This window comes from Heterocephalus glaber, unplaced genomic scaffold (assembly GCF_053883595.1).
Source record: "Heterocephalus glaber isolate CG9 unplaced genomic scaffold, H.glaber_assembly_v1.0 deba00001447, whole genome shotgun sequence".
Lineage (NCBI taxonomy): Eukaryota > Metazoa > Chordata > Mammalia > Rodentia > Bathyergidae > Heterocephalus > Heterocephalus glaber.
In genome coordinates, this window is record NW_028258299.1 from 11,985,540 (window position 1) to 12,010,431 (window position 24,892).

The window sequence follows — 24,892 nt, forward strand, 5'->3', positions numbered from 1 at the left end:
CACTGCGTGTCTGTTATACCTGTTTTTCTCCTGATTGCCGCTGGCTGCAGCAAACAGACACTCGTGGCGGGTTATCCTCTGGCAGTGAAGAGGGGCTGGGTTATGTGATTGGTCTCAATCAGAGGCTCTACACTGGATGAGCTAATGCATGCCTACTGCTTTCCACTTCATCTTGAGCTTTGTGTTTGCACTGAAGGGGGTGGGCTGAGAGGGATTCCTCATCTGGCTCATTAGAGTAGAGATTAAAGACCTATTCTCAAAGAAGGCATTTGGCATTGCAAGCAGCTCCGCCCAAATATGGGTGGTCCTTTGGGAAATCCATCTTGGAATTGGGCTATGATAAAAAGCAGTCAATTCCGAACCACATCACACTGTTCAGGCTTCATCCGCCAGCCAAGTGTGTCCTCTCTGACGCCTTCACTCGCAGCTTGGCACTGGGCAGCCTCAGCCTCTGCTCCCACACAGCCTGACCACACCTCCCTCTCGAGAAGCCATGGAAGCCTGGGGTGTCCCTTCTCACACCTGTAAGTCCTGTGAGCTCCTGGAACCCAGGGCTGCGCCCAGCCCAGAGGATAGGAAATGCTGGTCAGTGGGTGAGCAAGCTTGCAACAGCTGAGCAGACTCACCTGCCCCCATGCAGACAGCAAAGGAGCATGGGGTGAGCACTAAAACCTTAGAAGGGTGGGTCCTGTACAGTCTCTAAGAGCAGGCAACCCTAACTGCCACTCCTGGAAACCACCTTCTCCTCCCTCTCCCACCTTCTCTCCTTCCCAACGCCGTACAGACCTGTCTGTTTGCTGTTGTTCTGATCACTCTGTGATCTGCTCGAAAGCATAGCTCATGATGTACAGTTTTATGCAGTTTCGGGAAGACTTTGGCTTTTAAGTCCAACATCCCTAGATTGAAATCCCAACAGCCTTACCCAGCTGGGCAACTTTGGGCAAAGCATTTCCCCACTATGCCTTCATCACCCCCCTGGAGTATGAGTGTGATAGTCATTAGGCTTATAAGTATGCATAAGTTTTATATGTAGATAGACACACACACACACACACACACACGTACATGCATGAGTACTTCATCAGTGTCTGCTGAATCGACCTGAGCAGATGCATTTTTCCAGGCAAAATCACAATGGAAGTTCTTTCTCCACGTGAGCCTCTCCCTTCCACCCTTTCTGTCATGGCCCTCTCTTGAGAGACACCTTCTTGTGGCATTTCTGTGCTCAGGAGGCCATCGAAAGGTTCAGTAATGGTGCAAGGGGTCACAAGAAACTGACATAGCAAGGCAATGTGTGTGTACCATGTTTACAAGTATTTTATGTGGCTTTTTTATTAGAAACAAAGTAAGGCCCTTTACTGTACAGTAGGCTTTGAGTGTCAGACTAATGTTGACTCCGTGGGTTGATCTGTCAGAGCAGAAGCTCAGGGAGGGCTGGCCATGCTTGTTTTGTCCACCAGGGCATCGAATTCCATGTCCATGGTGTGATGCGGTGCACATGGCAGTCAACCAGCTGCTGCTTTTCCTCCGTCAAGGGCCAGGCTGGACACTGGTGGGCACCACATACCCAGTGATGCAGTGATCACAGCCCCTGTCTGTCACATGACCCCATGCCCAGGACTGAGCAGCCATGGAGAGCCCAGGAGCAGAACAGGGACATCCACAAGGAGCTGCATATGTGTGACCTGGGCTTTGAAGGAACCAGGAGAGAGCGACGAGACTGCTTGATGCCAACATTGCTTTAGATAGAGGAGAAGGGAGGGTAAGTATCCCAAACTGGAAACAACATGAGCAAAGCCATGGAGAAGCACAGGAGCCTGAGCAGGGGGATCGTCTGATGGGCAGCGGGACAGACTATGTGATGAGGAAGGTGGGCAGAGGATGGGCCAGGGATTTGGGATTGTGTGGATTTGCTTTTTGTCTTTTCACTAAAACTTTGATGGATTCCATCCCTGAGGACGAGGAGGCACTACTAAAGCAACAAGCTGTGCCTCCCCGTGGTCAGACTCATACTTTATACCTTGGAGGCCACAGGAGGGCATGGAAGAACCATGCATCTGCCATACAAAGAGGAATCTTGGGGTAAGAAGGACTGATGGGAACTCAGAGCCCTGGGGCTGGGCCCTGGATTCCTAAGCCAACCCGTCCCAGGAGCACAGGGCTTGACTGTGGGACAGTCATTGGCCTCTCTGGCCTGTCCTGACCACACCCAAGGGCTGGCTCATCTGTGCCGCCTCCTTGTCTCAAATCTTCATCTTCTCTAATCTTGATCTAGGAAATCCCTTAGAACTGCAAGTCTGGGGGAAATCGATAGACACATAATGCCTGCATGCACACATGCACACATACATTTATACATATATTCCAAGCCATTCAAGTCTCTTTTAATATTTTTATTCAAGATTTGTCCTCCCCTGAGACAGTGTAGGTTGTCAGCCTGTAATTAGACTTTCTCTCCACTCGTGCAGCCAGGCTGTGTGGAGCGAGAGACAGAGCCAGATTAGCCCACTGTAAACAAATTTGGTCAGTCCCTTCTCCCTGGTCTTGGTTCCAGTTGACTGGATTTCAGCAGCTCCTGGGTGAATGCTAATGCCTCCTACACTCACAGTGGCAAGGCAAACAATAACCCTGGGCACCTCCCTTCTGGACAGTGCTCTGGGTCTCACTTTTCTGGCATCTTTGGGATGCAGCGTGGGGGCCCTAGGTGAGGGAGCGCTGCAAGAAATGGTCAAAAAACCTAGGAGGGGCTTTAACAGCAGGTAATGTACCTAGGTTTCAAGGCTGGTGCAGCCACCAATTTTCTTTATAACGTTGCAAAAGTCACTTCAGTTCTAAGCCTTGATTATCTTGACTGTAAAGCAAGGCTCAGTCAGAACACCTACCTCACAGGCATGTGGCAAGGAGTGCTTGAGGTAATGTACCTGAGAGCCTTTGGAAGAGCTCCAGGGGTGAGGGGCCCAACCTCAGGGGCCGCAGGCTCAGCCCTTCCACAGCAAGGTGAGGCCAGGTCCAGAGTGCCCAGCACAGCCCGCTCAAATTCAGGGTCCTAGAAATCAGCAAGGGTACAGATCAGACCTCTGTGAACTGATGTCTGACTAAAACTGCCCTCCAGTCAGATGTGGGTGTTCAGTCCACGAGGGCAGGAAGGAAAGTATGGACATCGCTGAGCACTTGAGTTCTTCCTGCAATCTCTGTGGTAGCTTCCAATGGGAATTCATGTAAGGATCGGGAAACTGAGGCCTGAGAAGTTGGCAGGAGGGAAAGACAGCTAGAGGCCAGGTTAGATCTGACTTCAGGGTCTGCCAGTGGCCCCCGTCTTTGGCATTACTGAGGATTAACATCAGATTCAGATGAGGGAGGGGAGTGTGGTGGGCTATGAAGGAACGTGATATATTCATTCAGGGAATCACTACTCATCTTTTCAGGGAGGCACCAGGGAGATGGCTCTCTGCCCAAAACTAAAAAGCATTGCATGTATTCCACACAGCACTGGGAGCAACTGGACTGGAACCGAAGAGGTGCCCAATATATGTGTGTTAAATGAGTGACTGAAATTCAGGAGACTCGTCACCACACCCTCAGCTTTTCTGGTCACAAATAGAAGATAGGAAAAGAAAACTCTTCACATAAATTGTCCAAGGGATTTGTACACATTGGTTGCAGCAATCACTTTGATTTCTATTGCTGTGTAACAAACCAGCCGAGAACTCAGTGGCTGGAAACACCATTGATTGATTCAATCTCAGGATTCTGGGGAAGGTTGTTTAGGAGGCTGGGTCCTCTGAGAGTTCCCTTAGGGCTAGAATGGGTATGGCCAGAGTCTTTTATCATTCTGCTCAGCCTGTTTTACAGCCTCACAGCTGACTCCCAGAAGAGAATTCTTCTACATCACACTTGCTAATGTTGCAGCCAGCAGCCAAAGCAAGCTTCATGGCCAAGCCCAGGATTACTGTGGGAGGGAACCACCCAAGGGCATGAATATCAAAAAGTATGGTTCTTGGGGCCCGGGATTTAGCTCAGTGGTTTTGGCACCTGCTGCACAAGTGCAAGGACCTGAGTTCAATCCCCCACACCAAAAAAAAAAAAAAGGTATGGTTCAGGGAGGCCAGTTTCTCACATCAGTCTTCACGAACAATATATAATAATAAATTAATATACACAAAGTGCTTAGAAAGGTATGTGGCACTTAATTGGTCCTACTTGAGTATTAGTAAGAGCCAATTATTATTAATAGCTAATTATACCGTGTTATTATCTTAATTATTATTAAGTTCCTTACCCAACTGCTTTTATTTTATTGAATATAAAGCAAGAAGCCCAGGCTTGGACAGTTCTGGTGCAGCCTCCATCCCTGAAAGTGGCGATTTCATTGGGCACCCACACCCAGCCCATCCACAGAACTGTGCCCCCAGCCTCCATGTAGCTCCCATTGTCTTTGTATTTTCCTGCCTTGCTCTGTGCCAATAAATTGTTTATACACCTAGCTCTTGCTGGAGAAATCTTTCTGGTGATATCTGTATACATCATGTAAACCTACTTGTCTCTAAGCTTATAGAAACATTCAAGGATTGTCAGTCAAGTGTAATTAACACTATTATTGCTAAAATTAAGATTATTAATGGCACAGCAACTGTCATTCCCCGAGCACTCTCTCCAGGCCTACCCCTGTGGAGGTGTTCCTTGTGCAATTTATCCAACCTCCATGCCAGCCCAAGAGGCGGATGTTACTGCCCCACACCTTCCCAAGGGTAATAAAGCCATGTCTGTCTGGCTCTGCCACCTCCTCAGGTGCTGCAAGGAGCTCCTTAGACATATTGTCTCCATGTCTTCCTCCACAACTGCATCCGCTGGAGAGATTATTTTTCCACTTACCAGGCAAAAACACTGAGGATTCAGTGGGAGCAGGGACTTCTCCGTATCACACAGGCACGAAGGAACAGTATTCGGATCTGAACTCTAGTCAGCCCACTTCGGAGCCCGTATTTGTCCGGCTCCATCATTGACTACACTGCCGTGCCTGATCCTCAGATCTTCTGGCTGCAGCGTTGGTTGTTCAGATTACCTTCCCCAGAAGTCTTCCCTCCACCACAGAGCTGGACTGCAACATCTGGGGGTGACCCCATGTGAATCACTCCCATGCAGACTTTGGGGCAAAGCAAGCACAGAGCAAAGGAAAGTCTCAGCACCCCTAGGTCATGCCCAGCCAGTGGCTCCCTTTCCCAACTTCCGCCACAAAGACCAGCATCGCTAACCCCAGGGGAGAGGAGACCACACTCTTCTGGTGCCGGGACCTTCAGTGGGGAGCACCCAGTGCTTGTTAACAAAGAAAACAAACACACATTCTCCTGTCCCCAAAGCTCATGGCTTACAAATGCCTCTCATATGTTGTGACTTTTTCATTCACTCTGCAAAATACATGTCACTGTGCTCCATTTCTTCAGGTATTGGGCTTGTAGTGCATGCCATGGCCACGCTGGGCAGTGTCAAATACAATCTCATTTAAGTCTCACAAGTCTTGGGAAGCAGAGATTATTTTCCCACTTTGAGGAAACAGGAATCGAGGTTTTACGCAATAGGATGACATTTTCACGGCCACCCACAAAGTCAGGGGCAGAGTCAAGGCCGGAACCCAGGTCATCTAGAGCATGGTTCATGTTTGGTCTGGGGCATTAGGCTGTGATAAGAAATCTTTCCAGGCCCTGGTGCAGGCACCCAGCCTCTGCCAGCTGCCGCCATTCTTCTGGCTGGAGATTGTCCATCCCTCCGTCGGATGCAGATGCCAGTGGTGTCTTTTAGTTCACAAAACTCCTGACCGAGAAGGAGCTTCCTCTGAGAAACTGCTCCCAGGAGCTTTATGGACATCTCGACCTGATTTGCGACAAGGTCCGGGCCAGAACCGGAACCTGGAACTATAATGAGTCGTGGTCTGGGGGCGTGTTTGGAAAGCAGGGGTATGGTGGGCATGTGGAGTAAATGCAATCAGTGTGTGGCCAGAGGGCAGACTGGCACTTTAGAAACTCGAGCACCCACCAAACTCATTGGCCATCCCCCTCGTGATTCTTCCTCCTCCCCGTGGGCAAGGGCTCTGGGGCTTCTCAGCCAATAAAATATGCAGAAGTGACTGGCTGTGACCTCCTGACCCAGCCATCACACGGTGAGGACTGCTGAGATGGAGAGACACGTGTGCGGCCATCCTGGAAGAGGGGCCCGACTGGAGGAGCCACCAGCCCGCTACGTAGAGCAGGGACGAGACGCCACTGCTGAGCCCTGACCGCACTGCAGCTTTGTGAGTGAAATAAACGGTTGTTTTATTTTAAACCACTGTGTTGTGGGGTGGTTAGTTATACTACAATAGATAATCAAAAGAAAGGAAAGCCTAACATCTGTGAAACCAACGTCATATGGCAGGGCCATTATGTTACAATCATTTATAGCAAGCACTTAAGCAGATGAAGAAACTGAGTCTCAGAAAGGATGCATCTCTTGCTGGAAATCCCATAGGTAGCAAGCAGAGCAGTGTGGATCTGAACCCTACCTGACTGGGGACTCCAATCCACAGTTCTGTCCTCTACCTCACCTCCTCCAGCTCCCCAGACCCGCTAACCTGTTCCCAGGAGTTCAAGTGCAAAGTAAACACAGTGCTCACTTCGTCACTAGGCTGAGGGAAACATGCTTGGATAGAAACACATTCCGGTATGAACTCCAGGCACAACTCCAAAGAGCCTGGCTGTAGTGAGTCAGCTGAGTGATCTTCGTGCTGTGTCGCCTTGGGCTCCTCTCTAAACCTCTTTGAGCCTCAGTCTCCTCATCCACAGATGCTGATGATGTAACACTGCATTTAGCCCATAATAAATACTCAGTGAATTGTCATCTTTACTGTGGGTTCAGACTCATTTTTCTCCACTCATTCCTTCTGACCCCAATAGAGAGAGAATCACAACAGAATAGGTTCTTGCCATCCTAGAGCACCATTTATTTTTCCCTCCCCAAGAAGATTTCACCCTTTGCCTCTACTCCTCCAGCCACTCCAGCCAAGAAAGAAGCTCAGACCCAGAACTCAGCTTTGCTCCCAGACGCCCCCTTCGTGACTGAGTGGGCCCCGACCCTGGGACCCTGGAGAGGAGCATTCCGTTGAATCATATAAACCCACTCATCTCCAAATTGGGTGCTGGAGTGCTTCGGAGAAGGGATTTCACAACCTCACTGCCTTCAGCCCTGGTAGGCTCCACTTGCTCTGGTGAGATAATTCAGCCTGCGCAGAGCAGGCCCGAGGAGGAACAGGGGCTCCCTCCCTCCCAAAAATGGCCCAGTGGGCAAGAGGGAAGCAGCCTCCCCCGTCTCCCTCTGGGAGGCAGAAAAGAGGTTGCTAAACCACCTAATCCCCAGATGGTGTTGGAAGTAGAGCCTGGGCCCTCACAGGAACAAAGAGTCTCGGATCTGGGCAGGAAGAACTGGCGGCTGCAAGACCTGAATATGGGGTCAAGGTCCCCTGGGGAATGAGATCATTCAGTGCACAGCCCGTGGAGCTGCATGAAGCCGGAAGTCTTGGCCTGTGCTTGGCAGGCACAGCCGTCTGCTGAGGACTCTGGGGCTTCAGGGCAGCGGCACAGTCCCCTGGGTGGCTGGTGCTTTCCCTCTGTCATTGGGAATTGGGAATCTGAGTCCGCTGAGAACATTAGAAGACAGGTCAGCAGCTCTGCCAGTGACCCGGGTCATCTGTTTGTGAACACTGTGTCTCTGGGTGTTTACTAAACAGTCTACCCTGGGTTTCTTCCTTCAGCTCCTAAGGTGCCACTTGCTGTCCACCTTCCACAGGAGCAGGCACCAGCTCAGCGATCGAGGCATTTGTTCAAGTGCACACACACCATCGCCCTGTGGCAGAAACAGACCTCGGGGCAGGGGGCAGGCTGAGCTTCCACACCAGAGACGCGCTCTCCAGGGGCGCTCAGCCTCGGCTCTGCCCTCCCCTGCCCCCTCCAGGGCCTCTGCCCACCTCACTTTTCCATGCCTTGAGCCAGCCGGCTGCAAGCCAGAGGCCTCTGTGTGAGCAGCAGATTGAGTCTGCTGGTGAGGCCCAGCAGCTGTGTCCAGGTACAGAGCCCTTCCTCGCTCCCGGCTCTGTCTGTGGCCCCAGCCCACTCTGTGCTTGGGGACCAGTGGCCCACTCACCTCCAATTCCTACTGCTTGGGCCCGGGCCAGATTTCCCTGCTCTGTGGGGTAGAGCAGAGCAGCAGGAAGTTTTTTTCATCAGAGAACTGTGCCACATGCGAGACTCCCATGGAAGCCCAGAGGCCGGAGTCAGCTCAGGCCCATGGGTCCCCCACAGTCCTTGGGAAGGCCGGGGAATGGTCCCGGCATGTCAGGCTAGGGGGTCCAGCAGTGCCTGCCCCCTGGTCCCTCTTCTGCCTCCCAAAGGCCCTGCCCTTTAACCGATGCTCTGTGCACAGTCACGTGCTGTGGAAACCAGAGTGACCAGAGCTCTGAGGACAAGAGGCACCCGAGAAAGCCACGCACAGCAGGAAGAGAGGCAGGGAGGCCCACGCTGAGACATCTCAGCCGTGCCGGTGGCCGCCCCAGGATCCCAGCAGAGATGTTTCCGGCGTCCCTGCACCCCGGGCCTTGACTGGAGGCTGCTATGTGGGGCGGCTACTCTGAGATCCCTGGGACCTCTCTCCCTCCCAACTGAGGCTTCCTCATGACACACAGCCTCGCTGGTGCCCGGTCTCTTCACAACCGAGAGGCGCTGCCGGTATCAGTGCTCCACAGGACTGTATTCGTGCAGGGGGATCGATCGGTTTGCTTTTATTTCACAGATTCAGAACTGCACGGGGGTTCTGTTTTACCTGTAGGCATCTAGGAAATGAGGGGCTAGGTCTGAGTCCTGCTGATAATTACAGGAGAGGCTATGATGCCAGTTTCCTTAGTTTTATCTTTAGTTCCAACTTATGCTTTTGTCCTCGTGGTTTTTCATTCTACTTTTAACTTTTGTGATTTTGCACTTTGTGTATTGTGATGAGCTCTCCTATAAAACAAGAGGATGGATATTTCTAAAAAGAGGACACACAAATTTGGGCACTGGTGTAAGACAGAATTCATCCCAGGTGATCCAAAGGGGAGATTCTAATGAGAGGACCCCACATAGGAGACATGGACAGGGTTGGGGAAACTGAGGGAGTGAGGCGGAAGGGGGCACCCCAAGAACAGCAAGAGCAGGAGCCAGGGGAGGAGAGTGGACTGGTCCTGGAGGGTCTGTACCTAAGCAGGCCAGGGTACCCGACTTCCTCCTCCACCTGAGCCAGGCGGCCCGGGGGTGCCATCTGTAGGGGTTACAGAGACCAAGAAAAGAGGGGCATGGACAGCAGGGGAGCACTGAGAGTGAGCAGCCAAGGAGCACCAGGACTTAGGCTTGCCAGGGAAGGCGCTCAGGAGGACTGAGCGTTCAAACGGGCCGGTGGAGGGGGAGCCGTGCTGGCCTGCTCTGGGGCTTGGTGGCAACCCCTTGCCGGGAGGACTCACCTACTGGGCCTGTCAGCTTCCAGCTGGGCCTGGAGCCCTGAGCTGGCCCCAGAGTCCCTGCAATTCACACGGTGGCTGCCCCCTACCCAAGCCTTGCCTCACGCCTCCGCAGCCCTTGGATGCTAGCTGGTTTGGTCCATGAGGGCGGCTGTGACCCCAGAGTACCACAGGCTGGGTGGCTCGAACAACAAGGCTTTCCAGTTCACAGGCCGGAAAGTCCAACATCCGGGCACTGGCAGATGAGGTGTCTGACGGGGCTCAGCTTTCTATTCACAGATGGTTGCCTTCCAGCTGTGTTTTTCCATGGTAAAAGGGATGAGGGCGATCCCCCTGCCTCAGTCTCCTGGGTAGGTGGGATTAGGGGAAGTATGTGCCCCCTTAAATGGAATGAGGCCTCCTTCATAAAGACGTCAATCTCAGCCATGACCTAATCTTCTTTCAAAGGCTTTACCTCCAGACATCATCACACTGGGGTTAGGTTTCAACATCCAAATGCGGAAGAGACACAACCTTCAGTCTGCTACCCTAGCGAGGGTACTCAGCTACGGCTTTGATGTTCTGTGCTCATACGAGCAGGGGAGGGCCCTCCACAGCACCCCTGCACTGTCTCCCACCCCACCACACTGCTGCAGCGGAAGGCATCGTCTCATCAAGCCACCAGGAGGGCACGAGGGGTCCCAGACACCCCAAGTTCATTTATGACAGCAGGGGCTCCTCCGGGCCCCATTATATTACATCCTACAGAGTCAAAGCGATACAACTGTACTTCCTAAAATAATCCTGTAAGTCTCACTATTCACCTGTTTGGACAGGATTACTCTGACTTGCCTCCTCCATTCCGTGGAGTGAGTAGGAGTTACATCCATCCTGACCACGTACACCCCTGCCACCTCCCAAAGCCCATCAGGCTTTGCTGCCTTCCAGGCCCGAATTCACATCCTCTGATTTGAGTTTTAAAGACAGATTTGCACAAGATAACAATCTTTACTCTCTTTTTTTTTTTTTCTTAGTTGTGGATGCTTTCAATTTCCCATTGTCTGAATCACAGTCATGGAATAAATTGAATCTTTTTCTAACATAGAATATATTACTCTTGAAATAGTAGGAAATGTTGATAATTGCCTATTATTGGACTCACAAATAATTGATAAGTTGGTCCGGTTTTTTTTTTTTTTTTTAAGTATCATAGTCTTATTTCTTTGGCTTCTTCCTTGAGGCTAGAAGAAGCCAGCCTCTAAAAATAGCTGCCTGTGCAGAGACGGGCCTTGCGCTCCTCCTGGTGGTCATGGTGTAGTATTGAGGCTTCGAAAATGGACCCGAGACTGCAGACCATGAATTTAAATACTTCTTTCTCCCTAAGCACACACATAAATTTGATTTATTCTTCCCGGTCATATCTGCATTGCAGAGTACTTCTCCTTATAAAGTTCATCTGCTTTGAGGGTAAGTAAATGATGAATGCCTCATATACATTATCATATGGCAAACATTTCTCCAAGGTATTAACAGCTTCCATGGCTCTATCACATGTCGGGAAGCCTGGGAGTTTCTTCTTCCCTTTAGGAGACACTGAATGTAAATTGGCCTTAAGGTAAGCAGCCCAAGTGCTTATGGGGACTGACTACACGTGAATGTATATGGGGGGAAAGGAAGATGGAGAAGTAGACAAAGCTGTGCAATGCTTGGCTTAGAGTTCTGGACCATTTGCCACCTGCAGTAGATAGGCTCATTCTTGGGATGACCCTCTACACAGGTGCCCCATAGACGCTCACCTTCATCCTGCTTCCCTTGCAGCTAGATTACCAGGCCACAGGATGGAGTTCTGGCCAACGAGCTGAAGGGGTACAGCATTTGCAGCCCTAGCTCCTCACACATCCCTGGCAATCTTTCAGACGCTGTCACTGTGTCCACCCCAATGGAAATGAAATAGTGAAGGTGGAAAGAGTGCATCAAGAAAATTAGCTAAACCATGAATCACCCACCCAGGAGAGCCGCCTGATTCCTATCAAACTGGGACGTGAGTGTGAAAGAAACATACATGCTAACATGCCGAGATCAGAAGTTTGCTTGCTAGAGCAGAGCAGCCAGAGCTGATTAGGCTGCTAAAGCAACTCATTTCATCTCCCTGAGCCACAGTTTTCTCATCTAAAATAAGGGTTAATGTAGGGAAATGCAGGGAAACAATGGATGTAGAAATATTTGGAACATGCTCAGGGCTCAGTAAGTGTTGATTAGAAAGCTATTGTGTCTCGCCTAAGCAATCCTATCATTCTGAAAGGGTGTTCTTGTTACCACCCAGGTTTTTATTTGCAAGAAGACCCAAATCTGACTGACAAACAAAAAAGGGATTCTATTGGCTCCCAGGGCTGGAAACTTCAAGAACAGATTAATCCTTATGGCTGGTTTAATTCATCAAGAGACTCAAGGGCCACCCTTTCTCCTGCATGGTAAGGGTTACTCTGACTCATCTCCCCTGCTGGTTGTCAACATCTCCTGTCACATGTTCCAAGTCTGCCTTCTGAGCAAGAGGAAACCTCCCAGAATTCTGACTACTCTCTTCCTCTGATTGGATGGGCCTAGTTTACATACTCACCCTGAACCAATCATTTTATTGATATAATGTGCATGTGGCAAAGACCTGCCAGTCAGACTCACATCTGGAGCTAGGTGTGGGACCAGCTTTCCATATAACCCAGAGAATTATAGAAAAAGTAAAAGTACTTTTCAAAAAGAAAAAAATGATATTTTTGGCAGTAAGAAGAGAGAGTAGGCGGAAAGCTACCAAAAATGTGTGCTACAATTGGTATGTTTATTTCCTTCCTATAAAGCAAAAAACAAGTTGTAGGGGTAAATGGTGAATGTTATTTTGTAACCACTCAAAATAACCTTTCAGAAATCTGTTAGTGAGGAGGATATTATGATTTTCAACTTAGTAACCTCTAACAATGAGTTTCCTAAAATATCCCTAGGTATTGACTTCTTGAAGTATGCTCAGATATTGACTTCCTGTCTCTCTTGACAGTGCAGAGTATTAAAAAAAAAGTCTCATAAGAATAAATTACATTCTTGTTCTGCTTTCCTTTCTCTTCTTTATTTCTTTATACTTCCTTTGATTTTGTGCAAGTGTTTTAGAATGTATAAGGTGTTATACAAATAAAAGGAATTGATCTGGTCTTGATGGCTAAGGTAAATCAAGTGACACTTAGTTGTAAAATAATGAGACTGATTTTTTTAAAATGTTTTATTTAAAGGTTATAAACATGAAATAAGAAGAACACAACACAGATTACATTATGATGACCAAGGCAGTGTTCTACATGACAAAAATCAAAACAGAACAAATTTATACAGTAAATATACCAGTGCTGAACACAGTACTTGAAATTTAACCCATAAAATGATCTGACTACAGGATTATGCAAAATAATTTTTTTTAGAACACCAGAATGTCAACCATTCTGACTATAAGCTGACTTATTCCCCTAAAGAGTATTTTGAGATAATTTCTATGACATAAATAGATATGACATAAAAGAACTGACACAACACTTAAATGCTACAAAAATAGTTGAAAACATACTTGTAATGCAGTTCTCTATAAAATATACAGTTAATTTTATTACTTAAAAAAATTGAAAAACAAAAGACCACCCTGAATAATGGTGAAAACCTCATCAAAGAAAAATGCTCATCATTTGGATATCATTGGCAGAAAACTGATAAGACTTTGTTGAGGGGAACAAGGAAGGTATCTAATGAAGTCATTCATTGTAAAATTTGTTCAAAAATATTCATAAAGTTGTAAATTTCTGCTTGTACCATCTTAAAATATTATACCATGAACACTCCTTCTACTATTTAACTGGAGGGCAGAAGAATATCTTGAAGAAAGTGTTTCTCAAAGTGAAGTTCAAAAGCCCAAAAGAATTCTAATGTGGGCTCAGGCATAAACATGTTAAACAAACACCCTGGGTGATTATTCTACATTCTGAAGTGCTCTATGGAAAAGAGCAACACTTAAAAGCAAGATCATAAACATATTTCTGACATGTTAGAATTCTCTATAAGTTTATGTTGTAAATACTGCTTTTTGTTTTAAAACAAGTTCCAGGCATTAAGAGAAACATACATGCCTCGGAAATGAACCTGTGAATGTATAAACAGTTTCCTTTGATGTTTTCATTAGTTTCAAACTAATTATATGAAGAAAAGACAATACATGACTACAAGCTTTGGAAAAGCAATATCTCCCCTGAAATGGGGCATCTGAAAAAGATCAAAAGATAATTTATTAAATGTCCACAAATTCCAAACCACTCCAAACACAACACTAGATCATCAACAAAAATTAAATTAAACTAAGATTGTACCATTATAACTTATTTACATTTAGATGATGATGCTTACCTTTCAAATCCTTGGCATAAAAATGATACTAAAACAGAAGGATGATATATAGCATCCTAATTTTAGTTAACGATCTAGTTCTAAATTCAGAATGATTCAAAATTTGCAAACATTCAAGAAACCATCCTCCGACCATCTTCAGATGCCCCATTTCATGAGAATTATCAGCCCCCCCCGAAAGCTTGCAGTCATATACTGCATCCTCCTCACATATAAAAAATACAAGTGTATGTGTTTTTATTCAAAATTGTTGCTATTTTTTGGATTTTCCTGAAGACTACATAAACTGAGCCCAAAAGGAACAGGTAATGTGGTTGGAGAGAAACTAGCAGAGGTAAGATATTTTACTGAAAAGACAAATTGTTTTCTTGTATCATAAGTAAAAAGAAAAAATATTAGGCATTATGTCCTACTCAACAAATGGAATGTATATACAAGTGTGGTTAACAAGCCATTGCCTCATTGTTATTTAAATCAGTTCATAAAAATCTAATCTATGAACATACTATAGACTATAAGAATCAAGTATTACATCTAAATATAACTTCAAAACATAAATTAAAATTAGCTTCTGGACAATTCTGAAATGGTTAATTCTATCCAGGCTGGCAACAAGTTTTTCCAAGCATTAAATGGCAACATAAGCAAAATGCATAGTTGAAAAATGACGATCAGACCCATTCTTCTTCATACATGGATAGAGGATTGATGTACTCAAAACCTGCCAATTCATATCCATCAAGCTCCTGCACGGTGTCATTATCATCTGAGGTGAGCCGGACGGGTTCATTAGTAAATTCAGGATCAAAGCTGTCCAAACCAAATCCCTCAGAGATATTTGGTTTAAAAGGAGGCACCACCTGCTTTTGCTCCATCCTGCCCCAGTCCACATTTTGAAAGAATGGATGCTCCTGAACATCAGCAAAGCCCCTCTGAGGATGACAACCCAGTCGTTCTTTTGGGTCCCTGATCAGAAAACTCTCTAGTACACTTGCAGCTTGTACAGACAGAAAACAAGGTCTGACAATATCTCTTTCCAAAATTACTTGCAAGACATACTTGATTGAGTTTTCATAAGGGTTATCAGAGCTCTCATCAAGATGGAATGGAAGACTCTCTGATCATCATCACATACATCAATACTCCAAGATTCCACCAGTCCACACTGAAACTGTAATCTTCCCCTCTTATAAATTCTGGAGCCACGAAATCAGGAGTGCCACAGAAAGTGCTGGTTGTATCTCCTGGCAGTAAGCCTTCCTTACACAAGCAATAATCGGTGAGTTTAATGTGCCCTTCTGAATCCAGTAATACATTTTCCAACTTCAAATTTCTGTAAAGTATTCCTTTCTGATGAAGATAGTTGACTGCTAAACTGATTTCTGCAGAGTAAAACCTGGCACGTTCCTCAGGAAGCGTTCTTTGTTGCTGCACATGAAACAGTAGATCTCCCCCACTGACATAGTCTAGAACAAGGAACAGTCTGCTTTCTGTCTGGAAGCAAGCATGCAGTGCAACTAGAAAAGGACAAGTGGACACCTGCTGTAAAATGTGCTTCTCCCTCTGTACCTGATCAGTGTTGACATGCTGTCTTTTCACTGCTTTCATTGCATACATACGATTTGATTCTTTCAGTTGGACTAACAGTATTTTCCCATAACTTCCTCTGCCAAGCACTCAGAGCAAGTCAAAGTCCTCAAGACCTAAACCAGATGAAGCTTTGCCACCTTTCCTGATGTTCCCTGCCTCCTTCTCTTCATCAACTTGTTCTAAAGCCTCACGAGTTGAAAGGTTATGTGGGACCTCTGTGTGTGCAGGGTCTGAAGCCATGGATGATGGATCGACTGGCACCATGGTCTCTGATGGTAAAGAATGCTGCCCACATTCAATTGTGACAAGTTTGTGGCACTTCTTGTGAACCAAGAGTTTGCAGTTGGTGCACTTATACACCTGGCAGCCAAGTCTCCCTACAGGGTCTGTGCAGACAGCACAGTGAGCTCACCTGCTGGAGCATTTGGCCTGAAAAGTGTGGCCATTCGCATAATACAGCTTTCTCCAGAGGCCTGTAGCTCTGTAGTGGATGAATTTCTCTTCTCCTGGACAAGTCCCTTTAGGATGTTCTGGTATGCAAGGCAATGAATAAATTAAGAGCTCAGAATCTTTCTTTAGCTCAGAAAGCCTAATGGCCTCTTCTAACTCCAATTTAGGTGACACAGTATACGGGTCTCCTTCCTCCTCTACCCAGTGTGTGGTGAAGAGCTGTTCATTGTCCAAACACCACACATCTCGATCTTTATCACACAGGCCCTCAGAGGAAATGGAATTCTCAAGAGACCTTGTCATGATGTCTCTTTCCAAAATCAGGGCCGATCGGGTAGAGGTGTGGGTGGTGGAGGTGCCCAGGAAGAAGGGACCATGGACGGGTTGGCTGCCCAGGGAAACAGGCAGGCAGGGCTCAGAGAACGAGAGCGGCCTGACTGCCTGCAGGGACCACACTGGCCGGGATTCTGCAAGGCTCTCTGTGAAGTTGTTTCCAATAGTGGTGGCCAGGCCTGGGTGGATGTATACCAGGCTTCTCAGTGTCTCTCGGGGGCGGTGGCTGTGACTTCAGTCTCCCCTACTGGACTTTAACTCTCTAGGTTTTCTGTGCCTGGCTCTGGGGAGACCTGCCCAGAGCTACTGGGTGTTTCTGGGCCTGATGATACTTGCCCTGTGCTCTTCTCTGTTTCTGTGCCATTGGTATTTGGGCTTAGGGAGACTTCATTGGGGTATCTTGATTGTGGTAGGTCACTGGTGGTCACTCCCGGGGAGACCTTCACTGGGGTGACTGTGACAGTCATGCGGCTGCTGCAGCATGGCCTGCGGTGTCTGGATGGAGTCAGCCATCTTCTTAATCTTTCAGAGATACTTTCTCTACCTGGGGTCGTGAGGCTGTGGCCTCTCAAAGTGGAGAAGCAGCTCAGCATGTTCGCTGTTGACCGTCTCCGGCCAAGTGAGCTTGGGAGATGGCTGTTACTAGATTGTGATGCCTGTTAGCAAGGATTCCAGGTTCTGTTTGGAGATGTTGCCAAGGAAGTGAGCCCATGTCTTGGGGTTCCACAACCGGAGTCTCCATGTGATAGAAAATGCTATGGCCCATTTTTTTCTTCATAGTAAGTAAATCAGTGGCCACTTATTTTATTATTTTTACCTAAGTATCTATGAATGTTTTTATCTGTCATTTATCTGTTTTTCATGTTTGAAATCCTGGGGCTTGGACCTTGCATCTCCACAGTGAACTATATATATCCTCAGGCATTTTTTTCAGATAAACAGCAAGAGTCTCTCTAAGTCAACAAATTGGTCAGGTGGGACTCCACCTTGTGATCTTACCTCAGCTGCCCTGAGTCCTGGGATTACAGTCACACACCATGCTGCCTGATCCAGTGTGCTATTTAGAAACATCAATACTAGGAAATGTTTTGGTGATATTGGGCATTGGTGATATCTTCACTTTTAGAGCAATATGTGTGCACTGACACTTTGCATGTGGTGGGCACAGTGCTGAGGGTCTTTTCCATATAAAGGAGGCAATCTTGTGAAAATATAGTGGTAGGGATTTACACTTAGAGAGCTATTAGCATCATTTCCACTTAATTAGGTCGTGCTGTAACTTTCTATAAATTTCCAGAATGATTTTCCTTAAGAGATACATATGTTTATTTCAAAGTGTAACTTGGCGAGGTTGGATTCATAGCAGGCTGTAGCTTTGAGATGCAAACAAATGAGTAATTATTCATTCTTAGCTCATGATCTAAATACCAAAGTGTAGTATTCAGTATAGTAACATACTGTGTTTCCCAGAAAATAAGACCTAAGTGGAAATATCTAGCTGGAACCAGCCCTAGCTGACTGTTACCATGGTGATGGCCAGTGTTATACAGAAAATTGTACCTCACTGTTGTCTCGCTCTATGGGTTCTCTGTAATGGCAGGTAAAGCAAGGTAGGCTGACTGGGGTTGTCATTTTTTCTAGTTAGGTCTTATTTTTGGGAAAACACAGTAGAGCGAGGCAGGAGAGCATGTGGTGACTGCATGGCAGAGTCTTCATAAAGGCTCGAAACCATCACCCCAGGGGTGATGATGAACACATACATATAGCATTTAAAGCTTTCCTTTTGGTCACTTGTAATCACTTCCTATCCTCCTATCCCAATCAGCCTATGTACCTTGTGTCCCAAGTGGGCAGTTTGTATTTTCTAGATGCAAGGAAGCTGTAACCATTCAGCATGTAGTTTTTTGGTTTTTGATGAGCTTATAAAATCAGTATAACCTTGTTGATGAGAGAGAATTGATCCAAAGTGGTGCTCCACCCCTCAACATAAGAAAGCTGACTCGAGGAGCAGCATCTTCCCCAATGAGAGAATCATTCTGTGATGGAGTAGTGTGCCCCAAAAAGATCACGAATGGGACAGCAGAGGCAAAGACTAATCAATGGACCAGAGTCTGGCTGAAGACAGCACCTGGGATGAAAAGGGAAAACCAGAGCCCAGGGCTGTGGACATTAATTCCAACCACCTAATTGAACCCCCCACCTTGTAGTCTACAACCGGCAGAGAAAAAAAGGCTGAACATGTTTCCCATCTACCAAAAGGAGCAGGACACACCTTGGCATGAATTATAACCACGGTCTGGGGAAGAATAAACAGCCAGGCCTCCAGTGCAAGGGGAACACCTCAAAGACCCATGGGCCCTAAAACTAGGCATAGAAAATCATGCCTGTCTGGATCCCCAAACTGCAGTTCATGGAAAGAAACCACTCATGCAATAATACAGTAATGCTTTCCTCAACTCAATCCTTTTTGTTTTCCTATTTTGTACTATTTTTATTTTTCCTTTTTTAAGGATTTGGGGTTTTTCTCTCACTTTCTTTCTCTTCTTTTTATCTATTATTTTTGCCTTTTATCTTTTCCAACTTTTTTCTTCCTTCTTCTTTATTTCTGTTCTTGCTTTTTTCTTCTTTTTCTCGTTTGTTCTTTTCAATGACTGTTCTCTATCACTATTAACTTTCTTTTACTCCTTAATAGGACTTCCTATCATACTTTCTTTCCTCCTTCATATACTACCAATTAATTTTTCAAATCTTACTTTTAAAATTTTTTCCACTCCCTCTATTTTTACTAGAATAACCACTAAGCTTTATGAACCTCTAGATAAATAGTTAACTTTTAGCTATTGCTGTTGAGTAATACTGTGCTATTCTTAGTAGAGGTAAAGTTGGTTCATTTAGTAGATATTTACTGTAGGTCAATAGTAGGACAATATTTGATTTATCTGAGTGCTCATACTGTAATTATACATTTCTTTTCTATGGACAAGTCTGTTACTTTATTGGTCATTTGATTTTCCCATATTCAGTTTGTATGTAACGCTCTATTGATGCTGATTTTAATATTATGCCCAAAGTGTCATAGCTGTTGCAACTAATTGGCTTTCTTGTGGGGCCAACATGTAGTTTGCTGAGGGGTCATTAACAATACTGTGCCCCATTCTGGGAGGACTAGGTCCTGGGCCAAAATGCTGCAACCTCCCATCTCAGGTAAATGGAGGAGGTTGGACCCTTAGCAGTAACACTTCCTTTTCTGGTTGCTCAGAGTTGGTGGAAGACTGGGCAGGAAGCTGGACTAGGACTCCTTGAAGTGACTTCCAGGCTGTGGTTATATTATTAACTCCTCCTCCAGGCCCTTCCCGAGACAGTGGCACAGGTGATTGTATTAAAACACAAGGGCTGGGGGCACAGCTCCATGGGACAGGATTTTCCTAGCATGTACCAGGCCCTCGATTCTGTGATTCTCCAGTGCAGCCACTCAGGCCATGAACTCTCTGTAGAAAACTGCAGGGCTCCTTCCCTCCCCGTTGCAGGCCCTTACTCAATTGCTATCTCATGAGACTGATTTTTATACAGACTACTTAGATATTCAAATGAGGACTGCTCTTCTCAGCAGTCACCTAGAGAGGCGATCTTCATATTCCAATGGATATTTGAGACACAGCTCAAATCATATCAATTATACCTCACTTTTAAGCAAAAAAGTGTAGTAGCTTGACAGACTAGACTGTGCTTCTGATTTGATTCCCAATCCCTTGTAAGGTTTTCACAAAAAAAAATCTATCCTCCAAAGCAAAGATTTGTCTTTTTCAGTAACATATCTTAGGGTGGGAAGGCAATTGTCCATGGAGAATTTTCAAAAATTATTTTCCATCCTGGCACCAGAGTAAATGTTAAAGCATGGGCACTCTGGTGCCTGCAGGATTTTTATTTAACAGAAAAGGAGGGAGAACAGGGGAGGAGAAGGGGACAGGAGGGTGGTGGGTGCTGCTTCCTTCCTCCACATCTGCGTCTCGCTCCCTCTCACCTCCCTGCAGCAGGATTCCCCTGGCTCTGGGCTAAGTCCACTGTACACCTTTCAAAGCCCCTGCCCAGCCTGCTCTTGCCTCCTTCAAGGGCACTTTCCTGGCACGCACCCTTGCATCAGGGTGAGACAAACAGCCTCTCTGCCCTGGAGATGCCAGGCCTTTTCCAGAGCTGTGGCTCACACTTTGCAGCCTGAGATGTTCTCCTTGCTTTCATTTCAGTCACCCCCACACAGCCCCCTGCCATGTCATCTCCTTCCCAAAGCTTTCCTGACCCTTCCTCACCACAGAAAAAGGACTTTGCTGCGCTTGCTCTTTTGATCGTGTAACTTGGAAAGAAGTCTAGTGCAGTACTCAACTATTTTCTCTTATTTGTACGTGCACTTGCTCTAGCAGACACTGCCCACAGATCCAGGTCCCCACAGGCTGCAAGCTGCAGGCTCCTGGGTCCCCTGACTCTGCCTGTGCTTGGCCAGTGGGAGCACTGACAGGAGGCTGAAAGGTGATATCATGGCTGGAACCTAAGATGTCCTGTGGAAGGTTCACTGTGTTGAATGAACACTTGGTTGGCAGCTGAGGGGCTTCTGGAAGGTGATTCGATCTAAGGGCTCTAACTTTATCAATGGATGAATCCATGAGTGACTTCATAGCTTAAGGAGGTGGAGGCTAATTGAATGAGGGGGTCCCTGGAGGAGTGTTTTGAAGGGCATATTTTGTCCCCAACCCATTCCTGGTGTTTTCTCTTTCCACTTCCTGGGCGCCATGATGAACAGCTTTGCTCTCTCTGCCACCTCCTGCCACCAGGATGCTTCTGCCTCACTACAGGGTGAAAAGTAATCAAGCCAGCTGACTGGAGACTAGAACCCCTAAAACTGGGAGCCAAAATAAACCTCTCCTCCTTTAAGATTTTTTCCTCAGGTATTTTGTCACAGTGATGAAAAGAAGGGAGAAGCCGGGGTATTTCTTCTCTTCTCCAGAAGCCTCAGGAGGAATCCATGCCAGCCGCCATTTTTCTCCCTCTATGGCTCCAGCTTCCCGTGATGATTCCAGCCCCAGGCCCTGACAATACCACCTTTCTCGGTCTCTTCAGCCTAGTGACTCCAGCTGCTCCTACTCTCTGGGTTTCCTTCAGGCCTCTCCTGATACCACCAATCCCTGTTTCCAATATTTAGGGCAAATTTCTCTGTGGTCTGGACCCTGACACACACACATCAGCCCATCTTTTTATCCAGCAGCACCTGAGAAAGGCTGGTTTAATCATAAAACCTGTAAACAGATGAATGACAATGTATATGTAACCTTAATAGGCTCAGTGGCACACATCTGTAACCCCAGCACTCAGGAGGCTGAGGCAGGAGGATTGAGAGTTTGAGACCACCCTGGACTCCATGGTAAGAGTCTGTCTCAAAAACATGCAAATGAAAACCAAAAAAACAAATAATATTTATAGTCTCACTTTCCAAGGCACTTTTCTGGCTCCTCCAAAATTAAATTTCTCCCACTCCATCGACCTTTCCTAGATGGATGCTGCATTCCCCGTCTCCTCGTTAGACTTTACTCACACTTAGGTCCTGCACAGGGTCTATGACTGACAGACAGGGAGACCTTGCATGTAGAGTGAAGTCACAAAGATCAGAACCATCACAGAATCCAAAATATGGAGGCTGTTGGTCAGGCCTTTCGACGATGGTGAAGGATTCCTTATCCTTCTGCTCCTCAGGTCTGATGTGTGACTTTAGCCAGAATGAGGCCAATTTAGTTATACTCAGAGTAAAGTGCAATTTGCAGATAAAGAGAAGGCACACATTCAAGGCCAAAGTGGAAGATTTGGATATTAGGCTGGCTGCTAAAATGCTTCCCTGTGCGGAGGGCCGGCATATGGCCAGATGCTGCCCTGAGCGTTATTCCATTTCCATGGTCTGGAGGCCAGATGAACGAAAGCAGGTGTTTGGAAAGGGTCTGGGAATGGCCAGAGGTTACCACCCGTGCCGGTGGAGAGGACAGCATGGCCCACCTTTCTACCCCTCTGTGCCCCACATTTCTCTCCTGTCACCTCCATCCTCCTGGGCCTGGCTGCCAATGTGGCTGGCTGACCAGGTATCAAGCTTAGCCCTAAAGTGAGAAAAGGAAAATGATACAACGTAGTGAAATCTCACCTGAGGCCACACATTTATAGACATGCACTGCAGGCTTAGCACTGGGCAGGGCAGTGAGGACAGGGATAAGAGGAGATTCCTCCCTCCTGGGGGAAGACAGAAGCCGGGACAGTGGATGAAGGCAGGCTGTGGGCCAAGGGCAGCCCAGTGCTCCAGGCTCGGCCCCCATGCAGCAGCTAAGGGCGGGTACTGCTGCTGACACTGGCAGCACCACACCTCCCAGCCAAGAAACAAGCTCAGGGTGACCCTCGACTCCCTGGGGCTCAGCCTTCTCGTCTGTTAAAGAGGGATTTAGATTCAACACCTGCTTCCCGCTTGTTTTGAGCATGAAATGAGTCTATGCACACAAAGTCCTCCACCTCTCGTCTGATGTGAGGCCAGCCCAAGAACCCCGGTCACCCTGGCCACCTCACTGGTTTCAGCGAGGAAACTCTCCAGCAACTCTCGGGTCAAAGAGGAACCAGGGTCAGAGCTCACGGAGCAGGGCAATGTCACACAGTGACTCTGGCTGGTGGCCTGGCTGGTGTGCACTTGGGAAGCGGCCCCCCTCCGCTGCCAAAATTCCAGGGAGGTGGGAGCTGTGGAGGACAGAGCAGCTACCTCATGGGTGCAAGGAGGGGAGTTCTGTCTGACATCCAGGTGTGCCGTGAGATGAGGAGGAGGAGCTGCAGTAACAGGGCACTGAGAAGCTTACCTGCCAGCTTCGGTCAGGGAAGGGCCCTCTCAGGAACATCTCTGAGGTGGCAGCAGCAGCCAGGGACTGTGTGGCAGGTAGAGAAAGCAGGAAAGGCAAACGTGCACATGCAAGACACAGCATGTGAGCTCAGGAATGAAGACATCCGGTACATGAGCGTGGGCAGCAGAGGCTTGAGGGCCTCCGTGCCATGTCTGCAGAGCCTATGCCAGTCTGGCAGTCTGGCGGAGAGGCAGAGGTGACTTTCAGTGGTGGGAAGCCAATCCGGCAACACCAACATCCGGTGAGAGGTGGGAGATCAGAGGTGGGGGTGTCTGGGGAACACCCAAGTGAGAATCCCGCGGGTAGCTGCACACACAGGTCACTGTGAGTCCTCCACACGGCAGTGCCCACCGCAGTCCCCAGAGTGAGTGGGTGCTCAGTAAGTTCTCGCCGCATGAATGAATGGGATTCAGGGGTGACCTGGACTTCTTGATTGCCTTCTCCAGAGTAGGGTCCTTGTCATTCGACTCCTGTTATCCTGTTCATAGCACTTAGGGTCTGAGTACTCACGTGGTGATGACTCACCTGTCACCCTAACCCTGACTGCCTACCCAGACGGCGGGCCCCATCGGTCGGAACAGCATGCTTGGTGCCCCTTTGTGTGTCCTGGCCTCCCAGAACCCAAAGTGAAATTAGGTAAATATTTGTTGGATAAGGGAAGGGGTGGGGACATGGATGTGAGCATGGACAGGATGTAGGTGGAAGCCCACAGAGAAGAGGGACCTACTGAGATGGGTGACCGCATCCAAGATGGAGCCCACAGGCTCCAACGCCCACCTCCTCTCCTCCTCCACACCCCACGCCCCACACCCGGCCCCTGTCACGGTCCTTCTCTGACCTGCTGTTCTCTCATCTGTAAAATGGGGATTTATTATGTGCTCTGGCTCGTTTATTAGGCAGCTTCGAGCATCAAATGAGGTGAATCAATTCAACTAATGTTTACGTAGGTGATTAAATGCCACAGTGACAAATGCCTCTGAGTAAGCCCACTGACCCCTGCCTTCAGTCCCACCCGTGTGTGCACACAGATCATGTCGCTGGGGGAAGTGAGAGCTCCCTGATACATGCTGACTCCTTCCCAGGGAGGCTTTCCTTTCAGTTACGGAAGACTTTGATCCTGAAACCTGGACAAGGGCCAAACAGTCTGTCCCCTGCAGCCTCCTCCTTCAGAGTTGGGTGACTGGGCTCAGCAGTGTGGGCCTGGCCACACCCCACCTCTCCTCAAGCTGTTGCACCAGCTCCTGGCAGCTGATGGTCGCTCTGACGGGAAAGGGACAGGAAGGGGAAAGGGATGTGCCAGTCCTAGGGCTGCTGTCAGGGTGATGTGTGGTCAGAAACACAAGTCTTGAGAGCAGAAGCCCGGCCTCTGTCAAGCTCAAGCTATACCGCCTCACCCTGTGCATCATTAGGACCAAGACCTTGTTCGCCCTGGGAAACCTCTCTTCCCTCTCCAGGCAGAGACACATGTTCTCTCTGTGGAGAGAAAGACAGGGAAATTACTCCCATTACCGAGGACTTGTCAGGTGCCTGGGGCTGAGCGTGATATTTATATATATTTTCTATCATTTCATGGTCATGACTCAACCCAGGAGTTGAGTGCGTGAAACCCGGTTTAGAGATCAGGAAGCTGAGGGGCAGAGACACAGTCACTTCGTCAAAGATACAGCTGCTAAGTGGTTGAGCC

The 24,892-nt window shown here is 47.6% G+C and overlaps 1 pseudogene; it reads right to left on the reverse strand.

The window, feature by feature from the left end:
• Window positions 1–11,684: 11,684 nt before the first annotated feature.
• On the reverse strand, window positions 11,685–24,006 carry LOC147827404 (protein kinase C iota type pseudogene; annotated as a pseudogene).
• Between the last annotated feature and the right edge of the window lie 886 nt (window positions 24,007–24,892).